Source organism: Pyrgilauda ruficollis, unplaced genomic scaffold (genome assembly GCF_017590135.1).
Source record: "Pyrgilauda ruficollis isolate IOZ18807 unplaced genomic scaffold, ASM1759013v1 scaffold12, whole genome shotgun sequence".
Classification (NCBI taxonomy): Eukaryota; Metazoa; Chordata; class Aves; order Passeriformes; family Passeridae; genus Pyrgilauda; species Pyrgilauda ruficollis.
In genome coordinates, this window is record NW_024510321.1 from 16,018,443 (window position 1) to 16,022,469 (window position 4,027).

Genomic DNA, 4,027 nt, shown 5'->3' on the forward strand with positions numbered 1-4,027 from the left:
TAAGCACCTCCCGGTATAATCCACAAGAAACAGCATATCAAGGAACAGAGCTGTCCAGAAATAAAGAACAAAACCCTGATAGGAAGGGTGATTATTCTGAAGTAGCAGCCCTTTCTGATTTTTGAGTGCCTTAAACAGTACTTGGGCTCTTCCTTTCTGCTAAAGATACAGTCAGACACCTTCTCCCAGTAGCAGGTGATGCATCTTTCCCATTTGCAGAGCAGTGATGGATGATGCTGCCCTCTGGTACGATGTCTCACTGGCTAGTGCTCCTACAGTCAGCCAAGCCACCCATGTTTGGATCTTTTGCTGATCTGTAGGTTTCAAGCTTTAAGGGGTAATACTCACAGCTGTGTATGTTCTTTTTCTTTTCTTTTTTACCTTGTAACACTTTAAATTAGAGATTCTGAGATTCAGGGAGGAGGACTGCTGAGAAGAAAGGTGCCAAGTGACTGTGTAGCCTCAACTCCTCTCACTATCACAGTGCATTGAGGAGGCAGCCTTGGACGTCTTACACCAGGTTAGACACTCAGAGTTAGAGCTTGTGTTCAATATCAGCACAGCAAAGATCCTTTGTAGATCTGGCCTCTAGACACAGAGTTTGAAAATAGCCTACGTTTATTAAAACTCATGTGATTATTCGTGTGCATAAAGTAAAACATTTCAGGGCCCAAAATTCACACCCAGTCTACAGGTCTGTGGATCTATGGGTTAGGCCTTTAGTCAGACTGAAATCTTGTTCATTCCACTAAAATATTAATGTTCATTCACTAAATGTTCTAGTTCATTCCCCTAAAAATTCCACAAGCCAAATACCCTTTGGCTTGTGCATAAAGTCACAGGACCGTTTACTTGTCGCCCTACACAGAGCAGACAGAAGTGGTCCAGCCTGTGAACTGATTCTTCTAGCCCTGAGAATAGCAGATATCTGGGTAGGAAAATATGCAGCAGCAGGCATGGTGTCCCAAAAAGCAACCTTCAAAATAATCATTTTAATTACTCTTCAGGACTTGCATATCTGATATTTCTCTTCCGGGTTTTAAAATGTGTCAGTCAGTAAGGTACCAAAAATGCACAATAAAAGAAAATTGAGCCATCCTGAGATAATGCTGGCATTTATGTAGGTATTTTCAAAGTATTGGGAAAACTGGAAAGGTTGAGCTGTGATCAGTAAATGATCAGTATAAAGTTACTCACTGGGATGAGGAATGAAGTCAAACAGTGTTGATGAGCAGCACTCATGACAGTCTGAGAGTTTCTGGTTTCAGGAGTGAGCTGGAACTTCTTGGCTGTGGATGGGTGGATACCAGGAGATAACCAGCACTGCTTGGAAAGCAGTCAGTGCCTGTGCTGGTGCTGTGAGTGCCATGTGCCTGCTCGACTCCAAGGACTTTTAATGGGCAAAAGAGTCATCAGGCAGAGCTTCAGGGAGACAGGCACAACATGAAGCCAACAATATTGTAAGAGTTCAAAGAGATTCAAACAGTATCAGTCTGTGAGAGCAAAGGGGAAACAATTGCTCAGGTTCAGATGTGAAACTTTGTAGTTGCAGAGCTGTGGGTATAGATTTACTGTAAGGTACTCTGGGAAGAAGATTTTGATAGAATAATAAATAGGAATGTTAGCTTTTCTTCACGACTGTTTCCACTACTTAGAACTGTAAATACACTTAACCTACACACACAGAGGACTGCTGCCTGTTTTAGAGAGTCTGTTCCCTGCAGTTGCTTCAAACTACCTTCTAAATATATTAATAGAGCAGTTTTGCCATGATATTTTGAAATTATATTTTGGTTTGCATATGCTCAGTTAGCATTAGCAGCATCCAAGAAGAAGCAGTTTTAAGTCTGATTCACTAATTTATTTCCTAAAATAAAGAGTATTGCTGTGAACAATGATTTTTAGAAGGATGGTTTCTCATTGAGTAGGGGAAGAAAAGCCGCTGTTTTCCGCTGTTTTGGCTGTTTCCTCAGTGTTTTCTGGCGTGTCGCGAGGCTCGCGGTTTAGGATCCCGGGCTCGGTGTGTCCGCGGCGGCCGCCGGTGCCGGAGCAGGGGCGAGGAGGCGGCGGGGACGAGGCAGGGGCGATGTCGAAGCACTTCAGTAGCACGGCGGAGGCCGGATTAGCGGAGTCTCTGTGGCGCAATCGGTTAGCGCGTTCGGCTGTTAACCGAAAGGTTGGTGGTTCGAGCCCACCCAGGGACGGGTTCCCCTTTTGGGCTCGGCGCCGCCCCCGCCGCCGGCCGTCGTTTTGTGCGTGTGCGCCGGGGGAGGATGCGAGATTAGCGCCGGCGGCCCTGCAGGCGCCGCGTGGTGCCGGGCAGGGGGGCCCCCGGCGGGGAGCGCAGCGCGGCGGCCCCAGCTGCGCGCCGAGCGCTGAGCCCGCCGCAGAGCGGCCGCCCTGTCCGCGGCGGCCCGGCTGCTGCGGGGCCACACGGCCGTGCCCCGCCGGTGGGGCGAGGCTTGCGGGACACCGAGACCTGCTGCTGCGTGCGGCGATGAGGCTGCTGTGAGCGGCGGGCTCTGTCCGGAGGCTGACGGGGACCCGAGCGTCTGGGAGTTTCTGCACCCCCTGCTCCCGCGGCGGGAGGTGCGAAGGAAAACACGGTCTTCGAGCTGCTCCGGGATAACGAGCGATGCTGCGGGGCGATTGGGGTTTGCTCCGGGAGGCGCTCACGGCGCTCCAGCACTCGAGCGGTCGCCGGCGGACAGCCCGGGTGGGAGCCGAGACTCGGGGACGGTCGCCGCTTGCGAGGAGGATTATTGTGATCGCTGCCGAGCGCGACTGCGGCCGGCGCTCCGCGGCGCGCTGGTAACGCCAGAGCGGCGGCCCCGTCTGTCTCTCCGCGGCGGAGGGAGCCGGGCGAAGCCCGGCGGGGCACGGGAGCCTGGCGGCAGCGACGGCCGCGGGGCTCCCGCCGCGCCCCGGGGCCCGGCGGCAGGACCGGGACAGCGCTGTGCCCTGCGGGTCCCTCGCCGCCCCAGGCGGGACGTGTTCCAGGCCCGTTCCCTGCTGGCAGGCGGCGCGGCCGCTCCGGGCTCGCCCTGCCCGCGCGAAGCCGCTTTGCATAAATGAATGTTAAAAGCAATTACTCTGGGAGCTTCGCCTAAACGTGTCAATTAGAAGTTGGCACCTCCGCCGTATCCGAGCCCGAGAGCCGATTCCAGCGAGCGCTCTGGTCGCGTGAAATCCGGCTGCCTTCCAGCCCGACCTCTGCCAGCTCTGAGAGGATCTATTTACAGTTTAGAGAAAACAGGATCCGTATTAAAAATGCCCCTTCCCCAGCGAAGCTGTATTTCACAGATCTTCCTGTTCAACCCGCCTGGTTTGAATAAGGGATACAACCCTCTAAAAGGTCAGGCTGTGCCATTGATTTACCATCGATGACAAGATACGGCCCTCGCTAGCCAAGATAGCAGAGAAAAGACATGTATTTAGAAACACCGAAAAATCCTTTGAAAGTCGTAAACTTTAAATCGTTGATATGAGCGGCGGGCGCAGGGCTGCGCGCTGTCCGGGCTGGCAGCGAGGCCGCGGTGCAGCAACTCCCTTTGAACTTTGGCCAATATTTAATGACTTGGGAGGCAGATGAGATGGGAAATAAAATATTCGTGGTCTCAATAAAGACGGGGACGCGGAGAAAGATGAAAAACTGTACAGCTCGCAGAAAGGGTGCAGAAAACAGCCATCTTGAATATTTTAATCTCTGGCAAGTGTTTCTTTGGAACAAAATGGATGTTGGAGGGAAACAGCATAGTTAACATTACTGTAGCCTTCCATTTCTAACACCATCCCTCTCGCAGAATTCAGCTGGCACGGAACAGGGAGACTGGAAGGAACGCCACAGCCTTTCATCTACCTACAACGGCAATAAATAATCATAATCTGAATACTGTGGTCTGGAAATTTAGTACCTCTCTAAGCGATGGTGCTTTTTTTACCCACGATTTATATCGATTTGTTTTCATCGACATAAGTCACATGTAATGCTGCAAAAACACTCTCAGAGCTCATGCAACATAAAGAA

General features: G+C 51.6%; 1 non-coding gene across 1 annotated transcript; it reads left to right on the forward strand.

Moving 5' to 3' along the window:
* Positions 1–2,130: 2,130 nt before the first annotated feature.
* Positions 2,131–2,204, forward strand: TRNAN-GUU. The gene has a single exon. It is a non-coding gene; the product is annotated as a tRNA-Asn (tRNA).
* The last annotated feature ends 1,823 nt before the right edge of the window (positions 2,205–4,027 follow it).